This window comes from Cyphomyrmex costatus, unplaced genomic scaffold, assembly GCF_001594065.2.
Source record: "Cyphomyrmex costatus isolate MS0001 unplaced genomic scaffold, Ccosl1.0 scaffold219, whole genome shotgun sequence".
Taxonomy (NCBI): Eukaryota; Metazoa; Arthropoda; class Insecta; order Hymenoptera; family Formicidae; genus Cyphomyrmex; species Cyphomyrmex costatus.
In genome coordinates, this window is record NW_017276246.1 from 653453 (window position 1) to 674053 (window position 20601).

Sequence of the window (20601 nt, forward strand, 5' to 3'; positions counted from 1 at the left end):
AAAAAAAAAAAAAAAAAGAGAGAAGAATATATTCGCTCTAATTCGCTCGGCGCGATTATATTTTACGCCGTCGGGTAGCGGCAACAAGGTTAGCGAGTCCTCCGGAGGAGTTCTCGAGAAGAGTTCTCGTCAGTCCCATTCGCTCGTAACTGGAAATTGCACCTCTGCTTCGCGCGTGAAGGCACGAAGAGCGAGTTCTCGGTGAGAGAGAGAGAGAGTTATGAGAGAAAGGGAGGGAGAGAGAGAGAGAGCACGCTCGTAAACATGATTAAAAGGGATTGGCACGAATTTCGCCGGGCGCGTTCCAGCTGAAGCACGAAGATTTCTGAAGTCTCTCCTTAAGCCTATTAAAATGCCCAGAAGTAGCAATGGTATCGTTGTTTGGCTACTTCTTGTTACGTGCTATTTAATCCGACACGACAAATGGGTTTTTTTTTATCGCTTGGTCGTTTCGTGTTTACTATAACTTGGAAAAAAATTTCCTTTCAAACGAGATAGATGCCTCAAGCACGAGCTCGCCTCGTAACGTCGTAATAATAACATTTTTTGTACTTGACCTAAGTGACGTATTGCGTTAGAATTGATTAATAAATTCCATTATTAATCTTAAAGCCGACGGTGATTGAGTCATCCTCGAAAACTACTGCTGTTTTCCTATTGTTGTATATATACTTGTGCTATTCGGAGCGATACTTTTTGATTATGTAATTAAGTAAAGTATATATGGGTCAAGGATGACTCAATAACAGAGCCTTCCAAAGAATATGTCTTCTGAAAGTTAAATAGAATAAAGATAAGGCTTGTGTGTTGGCACATTTTATCTCGTCGAGGATTTTATGAGACATTTCTGACAGAATATGACCATATTTTCACGTAATGAGATCGCGACATCGTTGTCGAAAACCAATTAGCAGAATCTGGTTTTTGTTGAAGCGCGATGGGTTTCACGAGGACTAGGGACAGAAACTGTCGGGCACGAGGAACATCGGCGCATTCGTCAGACAACAGTGGGCTACCTACATGAAAGCCGTGTTTTCAATCTCGCAGCGAGGCGGCGCGGAACGGAATGCGTATTCGTGACATTTGAAGGGGTGGTCTTAAATTAAAACGGTTAGCGCGGAGGAGCTGAGCTGGTAGAGCGTTAAAGAACGCAGCGATTGCTACACCAGCGTTGCTTTTGGCTGTGGTTCACTCTCTGAACGTTCGCCTCCTGCTTCTTCTTCTTCTTCTTTTGCCACGACACGATGTTCAATTGATTAATCTGATTTTATCATATTTTTCGGCGTCATAATTTTAGAGACGCGTCTCGGTAATCGATTCAATACTGATTCGATGAGGAATTTGTTGTTCATGCTGCGTAATAACAGATTCCTTAAATGTTGGATCTTCGCATATCAATTGACGCGTCAAATAAATCTCATTGACAGCGGATAAAGCACTTGTAACTTTTGGGACTATCTGTTTAATAGAAAAACTGGTTTAGCAAATTTTATTAATATTTATCAACTCGAACCTGGACACTTTGTTCATAATATTAATGGTTTATGCATATTAATACCTTTATAGATATAAGCAAAAAAAATCGTAGTTATTTTTTTTACGGCAAAAGAACTGTTACTCTCTGACATAACAGTAGTGCGCCTGTTGTCTGTTATAATTTTATCTCTAATTATGTTGACCTCGTGTACAAAGTAAGTCGTATAAAAATACATCAGGGGCAATCGTTAAAAAATATTTCATCACGTTGAAAAGAGGATTAGATGCCGATTAAAACATCCATTGTGTTGCATAATAATTGGAAACATAACTATATTATGAAAGTGATTCAAAGAAAAAGAAGCTTTTTACAGCCTTTGTAAACGACTTGAGCGATAATTGCCGTGAGCATTACAGTTTTGTTCGGAAGGTACGTAAGGGAATTAATTACGATTTAAAAGCATTGTATGGGAACCGGGATTTATATGAGCCGCGTTTATGAGCATCTCTTGGAATTGCGTGTAATGGGCGGCGAATAATTATGGAAACATCGCATGAAAACGTGCCGTTGTTGGAAAATTCGTAATAATGTCGTAGCGATGTCGTTACGGTGAATTAAGATACCGCGTCCGACTGCGAGGCAGGCTAATAGTGTTTTACCGGTACTATTCCACCACTATCAAACCGCCACCGCTTTTATCGCTCCGCGCTTTATTACATATATTGCGGCTGGCTGGCTGCTGCCAGTACTATTCCACTGGATCGAAAAGTCTTGCTACTTGCAGCACGTTTTACAAACGCAAAACGACACTTCGCGGTATCGCGTGTCATTATAATTCAGATGGCGTACGAATTGTTCTGCGTAATGATCGGTGGCGAAAATCTCTTAACGTCGACTTTATCGCTAACGATCGAATCAAATATGCCGAGACATTGTCGTGGAAACGGAACATTGTACATATAATTAAAATTGTCGTAATACGCGCGCGCGCGCGCGTTTAGGAAAATTGTAAATACACAGCTCTCTTAGACCATAATTAAAAATCGATATTCGATCCTCTTTTTCTCTCTCTTACGTAGACTGGTTTGACGTATTTCATATACCTACACTTTGAGAATAGGATCCCCTATGACACGAGTACGATGGAAAAGATAGGGTTAATAAGAAAACAATTGGCTTTATGAGGGACGCGCTCGCCGGTACTTACCGTAATATTGTTGAAATACGCAGCTAATATAACACGATTTCCTTTCATGGGCGCTGAACAATAGACGCGTCCTACGTCATGGGCTTATTTCCTACTGTCGAAATTTATGACACGACCGGAAGGAAAAATTCAAGGACGACGATCCGTGTCGCGCGACGGGCGATATCGAGGAGAGGGGACGACACGTCGCGCGCTATATCGTAACATCGTAAATTATGCTGTTGTTACGTCAACGACGCTTGCGTTAAATAATCGCCAGGACGACTGCAAGCGTGCACCGGCTCAAGGTCGTTCATGCGAGACCGCGAATGTTCGATCCCTCTCATTGTTGTTAATAATGTAACGTCTTAATTAAATTTTTCTTTACCTAATTAATGTGTGCGCGCCTCTTCGTACACCAATCTATTCGTTATGAAGATATGATTAATTTCCTTATTATACTCCATTTTTCATGCTTTACCGCGTTCTACATACATAACAGATTCACTGTTATGCCAAAAAATTTTAATTACTGTTACATTAATATTAAAACGGACAACGTATTAAAACAATTAATACATAATGTATTTATACATTATTAAATAATTAATTATGTAACTCATGATATATTTTGATAGAAATATAAATAATTCATGTTACAAATTCTGTTATCTACCAATAATCTTTTACATACTATATTTGCAATTATATCTTGACATTTATAAATTTAAAGCTAATTGATGCAAAGTATGAGATGATTAAATTTGCACGTATATACTAAAAAGAGATAATATCTCGAGAGATTAGATTAAAAGCATTCGTACTTCGACGAAGGATCAAATGAATAATTCCGATCGACTCGACGCATTGCGATATAATTTATATTGTCGTACGGATCGTTAAAAGCGGGCATCGATAAACCATAGTAGTTTCATCTATTTCTCGTGCGAAATAAATCGAGTTTTATCGCGCCGATAACAGTCAATTCCTAGTCGAGAGAGCGCAGGATTACCTTTCAATAAGAATTCGTTAGTCGATTCTGAATTCCTTATCACTCGAGAGAGCAAAGTCGGAAATCGTTCTTGATCGCGCGAATGTGAAAACTTTCACTAGAAAATATTTATTTTATCTCTTTCTACCTCATTTACAATATATATCTTACGATTTTAATCGACGATTGGGGTTCTCCAAAGTTTTGAGTTTTAAATAAATTGATTGAATTCTTTTATTACGTTGACGCAAAAAACATTTATCGTTTTACATCGAGCTTTGTATTGTGAATAAAGTTAGAAAATTAAAGTTCTTTGAAGAAATGTAATGGACAAATTTCTCTCTAATCTAATAAAAGAATATTGAAGCCTCCGTGATAGTAATTTTGCAATGATTTTGCTAAATTTTTTCAATTTTATTTAACATCACTGTTAAATATTCAAGAATTAAATTTAAACTAATTGTTTGAATTAAATAACATTTTGTTGTTCTTTATTTCCAAGTAGATCAAACTGTAGTATTTTAATACAAAATACATGTAAAAAAAAACCGATCATATCTAATCTTAATCAATTCACATTTATTGTTGATCTGTGATTAAATCGCCTAGTTTGAAAGTAAACAATGTCCGTATTAAGGTATGCACTTACTTATTGTTAATGAATGATAAATTTGAGTGAAATTTCATACATTTCTTAATTGAGTTAAATTATTTAACTCTATTGTTTCAATTAAATTAGCGATACATTGAGCAAAGTCAACCTTTAAAAGAATAAAAATAACTCAAATTACAGGTACGATTTGATATTACAAATTTATAATATAGTAAAATATTATTTTTAATACGCTAATCTAATACACTACATTTTCAATGAATGTATACTACTCTTATTTCTTATATGGTCTTTAATTATTTTTTGAAATTGTCGATAAATGAATGAGTGTCAAGCATTTATCTTTGCATCGTTAATCTAAAAAGTAAATATTTGATATTTATATTGATTAGTACCAATGAGTTAATTTAATTTCATTTTTACGTGTTATACGTTCTATTCTCGCGTTTTTTTTTTTTCCGTTGTCATAAAATACAAATTTATTAATTTCGCACTGGTTAATTGGATCCGTCACGTTTAATTGTGTCGCAAACAATTGCCTTCAACTAAACTACGTATCGTACACTGTGACCCACTAATCGTGGACCTTGGACGCATTGGACTGCCGCAGGTACGTTGTGCGCAATATTTCAACGTTCGAAGGTCGATCGGCAACCGATCGATTATTAGCGCGAGTCAAGTGACATATCCATAGATGCCAATGGTAACTTTCCTTTTTAGCTGTCGCGCGACACATCACTACTATTTCATTGGTCATGCCTCGTTAGAACAACATAACAAAAATGATTCAGCGCCTTAACGTCGCAGAGCTACAGTAAAATCTTTTATTAACTTCACTAACAATAAGAGTATCACTATTAGTCACCAATTATTGTCTTTTATTAAAAATAAAATATTATATAAATTAATTTGTTTATATAACAATTTTGCCATTTTAACGTTTACGGTGAAAAATGCCAAATTCTTAGAAATTAAATGATCTACTAAGAAAAGAACGATTTAATTGAACTATATTTATAAAGAAATCTAAATCGATACAGATGTTTAACGAAAAGCTTTTAAATCCGGCAGATTACGTCGCCGTTAATCGATCACCTAGTTAAAAGAACGTTTGATTAATACCGGATGACGCGTTGATATCAACATCGTTAAATCACGAGAGCGATACTGCTCCGAATTACATAAGCGACAAGCAGCAGACATTCGCTATGGTCGTTTTCGCGAGGGACTTCGGTGGGAGCTGTGCCGACGAGAGTCAAGAGCTTGGTTGCTCTCTGATAAATACGCGCCGATAATCGATAATCGCATTTCAGGTTTGCTGCATGATCGCGCGTTGTTATATTCCTCTACGCTCGACACCGCTCCTCGATGGATTGCCTCCTCTCGGCGCTTGTAACACTTTTACTTTTTATCGTCAGAGTTCTTCGCGCTTTCGGAATTGCTCGAGGGGAAAAAAACTGAATTTTGCAAATGAATTCACCGCGCGATAAGAACCATATCTTTCGTGGCGTTTTTCGTATGCAATCGGCTAAATCGTTGTCGATAAATTAGCTTTTTTTCTCCGAAGTTAATCTCTTCAATTCTCCAAAACGAATAATTCTTCCACAATAGGAATTGTCCGAGGCAATTACTTTTAATATAAAAATAATATATAGAAAAAGGAAACAGAGAGAGAGAGAGAGAGAGAGAGAGAGGAAGGATTGCTAAAGTATTTAAAAATTTAACTGGATATATCATATATATGTACACTCATAGATCTAAAAAAAAGTCAGTATAGGACGCTTAAATTGATTGCTAGAATGTTGAAATTTCATGGAATATTGTTATCAACATTTAATTATTTTGATTGGTCCAAGAAAATTATTTTTAAATCTGTGTATCTAACTAAATTTTTTACCTATTTTTTAATATTCCTTCAGCAAATATATATAAACTGTTTTTTTCCGTGTATAAACACTGAAATTGTTCCATTTCTCGTTATCGTATTTGAAAAATAACGACAATTGCTGTTATTGAAAAGTTCAATCAACAGTCTATCGTATTGTTTATCAAGGCCTCTTTCTTCCGTCAGATTCGAATAACAAAGTAAAAGTTACAAAAACAACTTGATTGCATACGGACATATGATATGTTTCAACAATTACGGAACTTCGTACAGTCTGTTCGGTGTTACGAGTCGTTCTCGCGTTTCTGAATGGTGAGAGATCTATTAAGGCTATATGCGGGAAGAGGCGCGAGAGAGCTGGGCAAGTTGGCTATTGGAACTCGTCGGTCACCGCGCCGCCGCCGCCGCCGGTTGCGTTGCAGTCTACGCGCGACGCTCGCAATTGCACTGCCGTTGCGTAATCCGCTTCGCGAATGTATGTATACGCGCGTTACTCGTATCGCGGACTGCGCGTGTGAGTGCAAGAAGGTCCCGAGATGACCGTGGCCGAGCCGCGGCATACGCCGGTAATATACTGGCGTGGCCCCCGCGTATATGTGCAATGCAATAGTGCACACGCATTGTTTCGTGCGCGGAGAGTCAATTTCGCATCATGTGAAACCGCGCGTGCATCGCAAAAAAAAACGGAATTCTCCTTCCGAGACCCGTTTCGAGACGAAGAAGCAGGATGATTGATACGTGATGATAAGTTAATCCCTGTCTTGCCAATGTAATTTAATTGTAATTCTGGTTCGACTAACTCCCCATCTTTTTCTATAGTTGTAACGTAAGAATTAGATAAAGGGCGAGCGAGGTAAACCGAGATTAACGTAAATTAATCTACGTTGGCAAAAACGAACATATGAATCGCAGTCAGCGGGAAAAATAAGGATCTTGGGAATTTGAAACCAATTCTCAGTTGCTTTTGGAAAAATATGAAATAATAGATGCACAAAGTGAACTTGATAGTTTTTTTTTTAAGTTTCACACATATTAGGTAACTTCTATTCTTCACATTCAACTTGTAAAGAACGTGAGATGTACTTTACATTCTATACGTGAGTCGACATGTTCGTTTATTGTGTCAAGATTACGATATTTAAATCCTCACATTATATAATCCCCTCAGGAACTTTTAAATACGATTGAAGTTATAACCGCGAATATAACCGTCACGTGCAGAATGCGTATACAGTTCAAATCTTAGAACGCAAAGAACGTCGAAGACGTCCGCTTAATAGCCTCGTAAAGGCCTTTTCTGGTGCAACTCGATGACTTGCTCGCACCGTCACGAAAAGCTGACAAGAGAATTCTACGTTATTTCGTAATAGTGGGCGATTCAGTAACTCTATACACGACGAACATCTCTAATTTAGAAAAGCGACAATGTGCAGTAACAATAGCAGAAAGACAATGACGCGAGTATATATAGCAAAGCGCTCGACGAGCCGACGAGCGCGCCCGGAAGCCGGGACCTTGAGCGCGAGCACTCGCTCGTTGGCACGTCCCTGAGCTGCAAACAGGAACACGACGATTATCCGGCAAATGAATGAAATCGAGTGAACCGACCGACCGATCAACTGACCGACCGGCCGGTCGGCCAGCCGGCGGCGCGGCAACGTGCTCTTCCGTATGCGTGCAACTAGCCGAGCCGAACAGAGCCGAGAGCTCGTAGAGTTTTCTCTTGGGACAGTGCAGTCTTATACCGCACCAGTAGCGTGTTAGCGCTGCACTTGCCTACACTGCACCGAAGTGCAGTGCAAACCATGGTGTACCCTACTTTATTATTACGCTAAAATCCTGCTCCTGATGTTGACTTCCAATTTCGCATTTTAATTGTCACAAAAATCCCAGCATTTTGCGAATAAAATTTGTACTACCTGCAGCCACGGAAATACGTTACACTGAACGAGAAGTTCGCTTACCATCGCAGTCATGTGGACGCCAACACGCTACATATTGTCCCGAGTGTTGCACTGGCGGGCGATATTTGAGAATGCGCCTCGAGTCTGGACTTCATGAATGGCCAGCGCGTACTCGCTGAAGCATGGCCTCGCGTTACGTCCGAATTATGCGCGCGTGTGTCTTAACAGCATTGTATTTTAGATATCGTATGATCTTCGTCCTGTCATGAGTCAGATCGCCGCGCGTGTTTCCGTCGAACCCGCAGCACTTCCGACATCGAACGTCTGATTACATTCAAGGATAAACATGTATACATAAATTTCGTGACATCTGGAGTATTAAAAGCAATAATAAGAAAATACGTAGAAATATTAAGCAACTAAACGTTATTAAGTATTCGAATAACTTTGAACGTAAAATAACTAAAAATTATCAAATATTCAGAGTATTATTGACATTTTTCCAACAACTTTTACAGCACGTTCATACACTAAGAGAAAATGTACTAAATTTTAATAAATAATTATTTGAATAATAATTAATATAACATTTATTTACGGAAAATAAATATTTGCCAAATGAAAGCAAATAATAGTTAAATTAAATTGATGGTTCTTGTACTAAATAAACGTTTACATTTAATAAATATTCAACTGGTACTATTCAAACAAATATTTATTAAAACTTAATACACACATTTTACTCTGAGTGTATATATAAGATAAATATTTGAATGAACGATATTATACGACATGCATCTTCGCTATATTTACACTATTCATAGATCATAAAATTTGCTGGCGCACATGAAAATTGTCTCTGTTAAAGAAAATTCTAAACTTTTTAGAAAAACCAGCTATTTTTAAGATCATCGACAAATTCAATTTTCTTGTTCTTAGATTCTTTTTGTATCCTTTTCTGGACTCAAAAGCGAAGCCCGATAATTAAGAAGAGAGAAATCGAAGGTCGTGGACGCTTCAAGTTTGTACACGCGTATGTCGCGGATACACTCATCATGCTTCCGCGCCGATACGATTACGTTGCCGCATTGTCGTCGTCCGGTTCCTTACAGTTCTTACGCAACGCGCGGATACGATTTCCGTTCGCGGCCAGAAACGCCCCGTTCCTCTCGCGCGTTGCATATCGCGTTACGTAAGACGCAAAATGAGAGGCGTTCGTGCACGCGCTCGGATCTGCACACCTTGCGACAATCGGACGTTCCAAAACGATGCATTTCCAGCTTGCACTTTCCGGTACTTTCCACGACACCGCGCGCCGCCATCCACCATCACGAATGGTGCACCTCTTGTCGCGAAAGACTCGTTTCTATTCTTGAATGAATAATTCAATGAAGCTGGAAAGTAAAGCATGAATCACATTTGCCGCATTAAACAAAGATTTATTTATTATTATTATAGTTACTGAATTGATAATCGATAGAATGGAGAGGATATCTTAGACGTTAAACTCTTCTTGAATTAATTTAATTTCAATTTGTTACGATTTAACGAATTTTGTTAAATCGTTATGGAATGAAATCTAATTAATTTACGTTTAAATAATAAATATTGAAAAATAAAAATATACTTTTATACATTTTAATATTTATTTCTTCTCCTAGACGATTACGATTTAATTTAGATTGTTTTATTAATTTTTTTTATAATAATGTTAATTAATAATAAACCTGACGTTATGTTATAATATAATATGATTTTAATACAATGCATACACATCGCACGATTATATAAACGCTACTTTTCTCATCATTGATAACATCGGCACTATCGGCGCAAAATGATTGCGTTTATCGGTCGTAGGGACTTCACACGAGTATTGAATGAATCACAACGTGTCGTGGTAGTGTCGCAATCGTGACTTCAAGCGTTTTCTCCAGTTTTTCCCGATCAAGCAAAGGCGCGCTTGTCCACAGAGAGAGAGGGAGAGAAAGATCGATCGTTCCTTGAATAAACAAACGCAAGGGAAGGCGTAATCACAATTCGATTTATCGAGCGATTTATTTAGAGCACATAAATTTGCGACGCGAATGCTAAGCACGGGCATGCATTGTCTCGCGTTTTATGGCCGCGAATTAGCCTTATCGTTCGGCGTATCGTCTAAAGCAAACGTCTTATCTTCGTGTGCACTCCTCACATTATTCACGTGTACTGACATAAGCAGTACACGCATGTTACGTCGAGTGTTTTTTTCTTATCCATGGACTTCCTTATGGAGCTTTCCACACCAAGAATTCGGAGTATTAAAAAACATGTTAATATTTGAGAAATTTTAAAAAATTTCGAGCGATCGATAGAAAACAGTATTTGACTCGACTGTAGGTATATATGTATGAAAAATAAAATATTCGTTATTTTGAAATTCCTTCCGCTCCCGTTTGAATGGCTTCACACACTCAGAAAAGTTAAAAGTCTTCATTCCTGTTCTCTTATCCGTTCGTTTCCTTCTTCGAATTCAACCGCGCGACTTTTGCCATTCTCGTCAAATATGATTTTCATATTCATGATTTGTCTTACGTTCGCATTCTCGCCTGCAGGATTATTTGCACCATTCGCGATCAACGTCACGCCCGCGGAGTCACCGCAGGCCAATTTTTAAAATTCTAACATTTGTGGAGTTCCGGATTTCGAACGATAGAAATATTCAAATCCCCGACACAATACGAGGAAATAGCGATAGAGATAACGCGATTGCGACTTATCAGAAAACTGCGCATTCCGAGGTGCTCGATTTCTGATATAGATTGATATCGTGTTATTTCTACTGCTATATCATTGCTGCCTCTCATTGTGTCTGTGGCTTCGCGATTTTTCTTTTTATTCCACTTTTGTTTTTCGTTTATACCGAGTGCAAACAGGAGGCCGTCGAAATGCGCGCGTGACCGCGTTCGTCCTGTGACACGCAACTGTTACGCACGAATATTTGACATCGCCTATTCGCACGCTATAGAAGCTCACTTCCCGCGTCCCGAAGCGTATTTTTTTTCCTATTTCAATTTTTTTTTTTGTCTCGCCTCCCTCGCCTGCTTACCCGCCGGGCGATTTTCTCCAATTTATTTTTGTCGCGAACGCGATTCGGTGTGCGTTGCATGCGGGGAAAAAAAAACGCACCCTGCACGAATACGTTGATGAATCCTTCTCCCTCTTTCTCTCTCGATGGCATCGACGGATGACGGATTCCCTTGTTGACCCACGGAAACAAAATTGCAATATTGCGAGGAGGAAATCGGTTGAAGCATCGACCCGTTATTTTTCATATTTGCAGAAGAGAAAAGCGAGCGAGAAAATAACTGATGCGGGACGATATCGACTGCGCAGTTCTCAATCTGCATAAATTGATAGGTCAGAGCCTAGAGACCTTCTAATAAAAATTTGGGCATGAGATAGCTACTTTTTATTGGTCGTCGTCATGTTTTAACGATTCCTGAGAAAAAGAGAGAGAGAGAGAGAGAGAGAGCGAGAAATAGATAAGAAAAAGATAGAACAGAATGAATATATGTCTTCTACTTCTCGCAGATCTTTGTTAAAACTACCAATCTGCATAACAAAACTGCGACTTGTGTCCTCTTATTGAGAGAGACTCCAGCAATGCTGTTATCGGAGATACTAAAACATTCCTGTTTGAGGAAGGGCCCGTAGTAGTCGTAATTACCGACCCTGCAGGTAGGATCGGCCCTGGGACGACGCTGAACGTATAAGAAAGGTGGAAACGTGCGCGATGTATACGGGCGGCAGGGGAAGACGTGAACGGAAACGCGATAAGGCGACGGCGAGGCCCCGTTTGAACGTGATGTATAACCGCGATGATGGGCAGCGCGATGCCCGTACGAATCGCGCACGGCGAGCACGTGCCAGTTTCCACGGCACCTTCAACCCCGCAAATTGTGCGGTGAAATTTTAAAGACTGCGCGTGCGGACGCACGACCCGCGTCTCGTCGTGACGACGAAATTATACCTGGCGATTTTCGGCGGTAAAAGAAAGAGAAACGCTATATGTTCGTCGGTAGCTCGTTCCCACGGCGAGTACAAGATCGTCGCTTTTACCTTATTACGTGCTTAAGATACCCTGGACCGACAAGAGAACCTGTCAAACCAGCGTCCCTGAACCCGCCAATTTTATCACTCGAATTGGTACAAAGTGCGCCAATTCTCAGCGAAATCGCTTGCGATAGTAATTTCGAAGTAATTTTGTCGAATAATTAAATCACGGAGATGTTGATTAAATCTACGATTTAATTGCACGGTACACACACACACACACACACACACACACACACACACACACACACACACACACACACACACACACACACACACACACGTGCGTCCGGAAGTGTTGGAATAATTCTACAGACCCTGCTTCAACGCGAAGTGACGAACAGTGTGCCTCGTGCTGTTAATTAACAATTAATATTAACCTTGCGAACAGACGACACAAGAGCAGTAAAATCATAAAACACGACCGCTCGCTATTTATTTCTCGGCAAACTTTCCGTTCGTTTGAACTTTGCGTCTGCGAGTCTACTGCATGTATACTTAGGTGACCAATCGTCGCAAATTAAAGACATGATTGTGAATTATTTATCTTTTAAGTATGAAATAATGAAATGAAAATATAAGTGTAAAATGTCATTTTCAACTAACGCGTCAAGAAAGTTATAATAGAACGAATATACAGGACTCTTAGTATTAAAAAATTGTCAATGAAATAAAAAGGCAATCAAGAGTCAATATTATATGTGTGATCTAATAAAACATTTAATATATTGTAAATTAAAATAAAATAAAAATAAAATAAAATTCACACTATAAATGCGCACGCAACAAAAGTCAAAACCATAACGTTTCGGCTGCATATTCGAGCCATCCTCAGATGTACATATAAATATTAATTAACGCAGTAAAACATTTTTAGTTAACGCAGAAAAAAATAAGAATAAAACTATAATGGAGTGTTATGTTCTAAAACGTTGAGTATTTCCACAGAGAGAACAATTTAGTTAGCTCATCAAGCGATTGGAAGAAAGTTATAATTTTTTATTTAAAAGACTCCGATTTATATTATTTGATATTACTTATAAAATACATATTCAATAAAAAATACAATTTAAAAAAAACAAGATAGGATATCGTAGCTTGATGTAATTTTTGCGATCTCATGTTATACATTAAATGTTATTCATAGTTATTTATATATATATAGTATTATGAAAAAGACTTCAACGTTTTAATTAATTTTAATAATGTTTTAATTAATTTTCAATTAATTTTAATATTTATAAACAAGTTTGTCTATTAAGATTTAAATTTAACGACAGTTAATTAATATTAAATTTCTTTTTTAATTTCCTTCTTTTCCTTCTTAAGGAGTCGATCACTTTTCTGTACACACTTGACGGGTATATCAGACATGCTGAGTGTTCCGGTGAAACGATCGAGGTTCTAGAAGTAAGAGTTCGATCAATTTTCTAGTTTAACTAAAAATGGCGTACATGTATGTGCGCATAATAAACCGAAAATTGAAAAAGCAGCTGGAACTCTGTTTAAAAATAATTATAGAGAGCACAGAATTCTGCTAGAACTAACGAGATGTCGCTGGAATTGCGATCAATTAACTGCGTGATACTTTTTTTTTCTAAATACTATAATAATGCCTTCTATTTAAAGTCTATTAAAATTGATAATTGTTAGAATTTTTTATCGCATTGCATACTTTGATACAACTGGAGCAGCACTAACGAAACACCCGCAAAAGTCGAAGCACTTTCCTGTTTTTTATACTTTGGAAGGAAAGTGTCATGCTATAGATTCGCGAAATTAGTACGTCATATTTTCATTTTTTGTTGTCATAAAAAATACGGATTATTCTTTTTTTAATATTAGAATTATATTAGAATAACGTGCTAACTACTGATTCTGTATCTTGGCGATATCGCGACATGATCCAACTAATCCAAGACAGAAGGAACGCCACTTTCGCGTCATTGTGTCGCGGCACGAACGACAAAGACTCCTCGAGTGAAATGGCGAACCCCTGAAGGTGAACTCGCACGCCTCCGTACCGGTGCCGTGCAACGTCAGTAACGGTGCATGGAATCCTCTCGTTATCGCAGACAGACAAAACGTTTCTCCGCCCAGCCCGTCTACCGCGTAAGAAAGGGACTCGTTTTTCTCTTGCTTGAACACGCAGCGGACGTCAGCGTGCAAGCGTGCGCTCCGTCTCGCGGTCTTAGTTCATCGCGGAAGCCCTGATACGCATCTTCTTCCTGCGCTTAGTAATTTTCCCTTCGCGTTAAGCCCGATCTACGTAGCACGCAGAACGCAGGATTGCAGATCGTAAGTGAAACAGATTTCCGATTATAATATGTCGTAGGCCGCAATATTTAGGACGCAGGATGCGAAAGTTGAAGTTTACCCAACTTCCTGTATCCTGTGTTCTGCGTCCAGCAATCTATGTATGACAATTAGAATAGGTTAGTTTTTATAATCTTGCGGCCCACGTTCTGCATCTTAGATTTGGCTCCATTACGCAGATTGGGCCTGTTCTACAGTAGGGAGGATCGCAATTCGTAAGACGTAAGAAATTGGCTAATCACAGTTGAATTTGAAAAAAAAATAATCGACTACGATTGGTTAATTTCTTATATGGTTTAAGGCCTGCGACCCTACATCGTATAGAACAGGCTTTACGCTTTGATTCGCACTACTTACAGTGGCTCTAGACTAAGTCACGATGACGGAAAATAGAAATTAAAGAACCCGACGACACTTCTCTACGCGCCGTAATTAAGACTACGTTTACACGAACTGCCTTAATCGGGTTTTCTAGACAGCACATATAATATTTATAAAAAATATTAACAAAATATTTTTATTATAAATATTGCATTAAATGCTGTAAAAATACTTAAGATTTTAAGACATTATTATAACCCAAGGAAAATATTTATTAAAAGTATTTATTTGTATTCATCATAAATATTACATAAATTTATTATTTAAAATAAATAAAAATAAAAAGCGAGCACATAATTAAAATAAAACAATAATAACTATGTATAAGGCTACGAACTAAAGCTAGATGTTGTTGCTAATTATTCATTTAAAATTCAGATAAACAAAACATAAACGTTTCGATTCTTATCGGGTCATTATCAATGTGTGATGATATTTAAATTAAAATGTTGTGCTAATTACATAATTAAAAAGAAAATGTTCTTACAATAATTCTTACGTATTTAACAATTGATCTATATGATAAAATATTTAATATAAAATATATAATTTAATAATATTTCGAATAAAGCTTTATATAAAATATGTATTAAAAAGTTCATATAAAAAATGAATAGTAATACATATTATCATAAATATTCTGTGCTATCTGGTTAATAATATTCGTTAAAAAATGGCCAATCATAGTCATTCCGTTCATCAGAAAAATAATTGTGATTGATCAATTTCATAATTATGGATGTTATTAAATTATATTAAGAATATTTATGTAAACATAGTCAGTTTCGAATTTAACTTTTCAATCTATTGTTCTGCAAGAGCAGATTTATTATACCTAGCATTCCTTTTTCAACACATTTCTAGAAACATATTATTATGTAAAAATATTCTCGTGGACATCAAAAATTATGAATTCTAAACTCTCATCTCACATGTAATAATATATTTATGAAATATATTTATGGAAGTTTACAACATGTAATTTTTTTTGTTAAACATATTTGCATAAAGTATATTTGATATTTTTAAATATTATGAGCGCATGTTAAAATGAAATGTATATGCCGAAATTTTTACTGAAAAATAAAAGAAAATAGGATATCGATAGGCACAAAGGGAAAAGAGCGTAAAGCAGATGAATAGAGATAAATTGATTTTATTTAAAAAAAAAAAAGCGGAGAGCAGAAAACAATTTATAGAACATACACGAATGCCTCGAGGTATAATCACAAAGAGATTCGCTCCTTTAAAAGAGACACAATTCGACAAACGCGATTTTCGAGTTATAATCGCTATAAATAAAACGTGAAAACGTTAACTTAAATCATAAAAACTGAACTAAAAACTTATAACTTCATAAAAAATTATAATATCAAAATAGTCTGAAAAAAAAATTGAAAAAAGATGATTTTTTTTAGAATTATAAAACAAAAATAATAAAAATAATATTTATTTTTTGTCGATGTTATATCGGATTATACATATATATAGTCAATAATTTTTTGTCAAATTGGAAAATATACTCATTATATATATATATACTCTTCGTGTTTCTTTCTACATGATCGGCAATTTTTTTTAAAATAAAATTCATTTATCTCTATTTGATTTTCTCTTTCTGTTCAGATGTTATTTTTTGTCATTCCATTTCGGCGCATATATTTAACTCTGATAAACGCGCGTTTACAATATTTTTAAAAAATGTGCAATATCGATACTTTACGCAAATTCTCTTCTTTTTTTGGAAAACTAAATTTTTTAAGTAGCGCGTCCCTCTTAAAACAAAGGAGCGGGATATAGTATATAAAAAAGAGCGAGAGAGAGAAAGAGAGAGTGTGTGTGCGCGAAGTGTGCACCGAAGCGACGACAAGTCAAGTGCGCTCGCCGAGAGCGAGCGGCTGACACGTCGGCTTCGGCCCCGCGTCCTTGCCAGCTCCCTACTCCGCTCTCGGCGGAGTTCTCCGCTCGGGGAGTGGGGAATCCGTCCATCCCCACTACCTCCGCCACCCTCTCCTCCGTCCCACCATTACGCCGCGCTATGTAAGAGCCCGCACATGTTACCCCGCGTTCCAGTCTCGCAGCGGCACTCGCGAGCGTAGTTTCGCACATCGGTGGATACGCGCGGGACACGGATCGCTTGGCGGGGCAGGAAGGGGCGATAAAACGCTCTTTCTCTCTCTCTACCTCTCGCGCGCACCGGAGGGACACAGAGGGAGAGAGACACCCACGTAAACCACAGCGCGCACAGGTACGCGAGAGGGGGAGGCCGAGGGGGGTGTGTGTGTGTCTGCGTGTGAGTGTGCGGGCGTGCGTGCGTGTGCGCGCTTACGTTACGTGTACGCGTGCGCGCGCGACGAGTTCCCTTTTCAGTGCCTCGCGCGGAGCCGCCGCGACCTCGTCGTCGAGTTGCCACGTTCGCCGAAGGCCGAACAGCAGTTTTAATCGGGTGGAGTGATAGGAAAGGAGGAGAGGAGCAGCAGCAGCAGCAAAAGTCCACCGCCGCGTTTCCGTGCCCACTCAGCATCCCGCACTCGCGTTCTCCTTTTTCCTCCCTCCCCCATTATTTTATCCCTTTTTCCCCCGTGTTTTTTTTATTTTCCACTCTCGACGCCCCGCGACGCGTGTGGAATTACTCCAGTGGCAAGTAATCGCGCCCGCCGATTGACCTGTCCGTCCCTCGTCTCGGCGCGAGTGAGTTTCGAGAGAGTGTGAAAGAGAAAAGGAAGGTTCCTCCTCCTCCGTTCCTCTCGCGAGGAACTCGCGCGGTGTGGATAAGTCGCGGTAGGAACAGAAAATCGGAGGGATAGCGAAGAGAACGAGCGACGCGTATAATCGAGAAACACGTGAGTATCCCGAGAATTCCGGAATGTGATTGTTTCATAAGAGTCCGACCTTCCCGAAGCCTCCTCCGCGAGATGATCTTGACACCCGCGCGTGGGTGCGACGGGGACACGTAACGCTGGTGCACGAGCTGCATACCTCGCGTTGCGTAATCGTGCGCGTTCTTTTTTTTTTTTTCTTTTTTCCCTCCCCGAACGCGAACGAGAAGGATACGCCGCGAGAGCGAACGGTGCAAAGTCGGAGCAGCCTCGCGGATTCCGCTGAAAACACACGTTAATATTTGTTATCGCTCCGCCAGTTGATGGTTGCGTTTAACGGAAAAAGCACTTTTACGATTATTGAAATGGAACTGAATTTTCCACCGGGAAAACTCAGTCGCGCTGACATTGGTGCACATTCAAGTGCAATCGAAAGCAAATCAATTAACACACTTATCTTCCGTGTTGGTGTATAATTTAACCCTTTCAATTATTAATGTTTTTCGTCGTCACGGTAACCTAATAACGTTAAAATGATCGATTTATTAATATTGAAAGTATGTAAATTGATTTGCACTCAATTGTACCGGTATCGCATTAATTTGAAAGCTCTTTAAGATTTTTTTAATATAATTGATTCCACACTTTGTTTTGCAGTTCGTCAATGAACGTATAAACCAGTCACATTGAAAAATCTTAACTGTTTTTTTCCCCCCTGAATGTAGCCAATGATTGTCAGATGGATTTCAAGACAGAGAGTGACTTTCTGCGCATAATTTTCAACATTTTTCGTCTCATTGCATCGCGTGATTTTCCAATTCGCAAAAGTTGAGTTCGCGAAGCACACATTCATGTGATATTCACGCCACTCGGTACCTCAACGCTCTTATCTCCCGCTTGTTGTCACCCATGAACGTTGATAAGGCTCGCGGCCAAACTACAAGCTCGTGTAAAATTATAACCGCGGAGACCAAACTGATTGCACAGAAAACTGACCGGGTGACGTTTCTCGGCCTGGAGGCTCAGCTTTTCGTTGCAAAATTCCAGGTTCGATCCAGGAAATTTGAGTCTCGAAAAACCAAGCCATTACTGGCGATAGCTCGATTCATGTCCATCCAATTTTGGACGAGAGGCTACGCGAAATTTATCGATAGACAACCGATTATCGAAAAACCGTCAAACCGTTGCTACCCTTAGTCGGTGCGTAATACGAGATCGTTCGGTGGTTTCGTAATATCGGTCTTTAACCCTTCCGTCCGTCAGTCTACTGGTATTTAGGGTTCACTTATATCGAATTTTAAACAATACATACTTTTATACATCTTTATACAGATTTCGAACAATAAAAAAAAAAAAAAGAACTGTTTTGCACAGGTTTTATCTCGTTTTCACTTTCAAACTTATAGCGGGAAATCTTGTAAAACAGGCAGTAGTGAAAAAGTGAATAAAAATTATGCATCGACGAAAGGGTTTAAAGTGCTGAAGATAACGAGGAGTGACGTACATTTGGATCCATCGGGCGGACCGCGCGTTTCGCGAATATAATCGCTTAGGACGAAATAAACTGGCCGTCACGCGCGGCGCGGTGCGTAAGCAGAGCCCGCGATCTCACGCGTGCGGCATGCCGTGACGCGCCGCGCCGCGCCGCAGCGCGCGCATGCACGCGGCCGCGTGCTGTTACGTGACGACTGAGAGCGCGCGGCTCGAGTTCCGTGCCACGCCGACGACGTGTGTAGGTACATATACATATCTACGACGTAATACACCCGGCTGTCGCCGCTGCTCGATTTTACTCCGTTCTGCGACCGCAATTATGTAGCGCGAGAACAGGTGACGACAGTCACGGCCTTGATATGATATCGCGTAGCCTCACCAAATGGTTGTAATTAACGGCGGACGTTCGAATACACTTGTTGCAAATATTTTTCCAAAACGATTTTCGAGCCGCGTTGAAAACTCGAGTCGTGCTTCGCACATCGTTCGAAACGCGGGGATTCCTGAATATTCGGACATTCTTTTCTGTAAATTTCTCTTTCTCGAGAGAGAGTATTTTAATAATATCTTAATATCTGAGAAGCTTCCGATGCTTAAAAATATAAAATATCTAGATTCAAGGGGAGAGTAAATAATTGAAATAATAACGTAAAATAATCTAAGATTCTTTAGAGTGGAATTTCATCTTAAAGAATGAAAATGTCGTAAAGAAGAATGGCTTAGTTTTCTCAACTTGGTTTTCAATTTTTAAGAGCGAGATTTCACTTAAAACTTTTAGAGAATAGAAAATATTGTGTATATTTTTAGAGACCATTTAAGTTGTATGAATTCCAAAAATACAAGATTTCACAAATATTTCGAGACTCACGTTTTATATTCGATACAATTCGATGTATCCTATCTAGCGATCACATCGCTATAGACATAACGCAATCGACGCGATAAAATTGAAGTGGATAAATTGCTGTTTTTATTTTTCAATTTAATTCTTGTCTACCGTGTATATGTCGTAATTCTCGCAATGATAAACGAGCTATAATAAATCGTATTCCAATCATATTTTCGCAATTTATTAAAGATATAGGTATAACAAAACTCATCTCACGTTCATCCTGCGACGCGGTCGAATATGATGTTAAATAAATTGTTTCCTGCGATTTGTCCATTAAACTGTCTTCTGGCGATTTCGTTGTTGGAAACGAACGCAAACCGTGGCTTTGTTTATTAGCATAATGCTAAATACGTGAGCAACCGTTACCGCATTTCCGCCTCGCTAGTATATCGGAAATTTCTTTCATGCGAGCACAAACGTGGATAGTTTAGCCATCGAATAACTGGTTTAAGCGAGGTAACGCGGTGTGTAAGAGGAGATAAATAAATCCATTTCTTCTCTCGATCCATTTAAATTCGCTTTCCCTCTCGCATTATGAGACAGCAAAA

At 38.7% G+C, this 20601-nt stretch overlaps 1 protein-coding gene across 5 annotated transcripts in view; it reads left to right on the forward strand.

Annotated features, from left to right (window-relative positions):
• Positions 1 to 20601, forward strand: part of LOC108773775 (protein Tob1) — a 72273-nt gene that overhangs the window by 22921 nt on the left and 28751 nt on the right. Inside the window, exon 1 of one of the 5 annotated variants that reach the window (XM_018539702.1) lies at positions 16942 to 17096. The exons of 3 other annotated variants lie outside the window; for them this stretch is intronic. The gene's annotated coding sequence lies outside the window, so the exon portion shown is untranslated. Of the gene's footprint in view, positions 1 to 16941; positions 17097 to 17132; positions 17692 to 20601 lie in introns of those variants that run through there. One more of the 5 variants, XM_018539701.1, reaches the window with a different exon arrangement.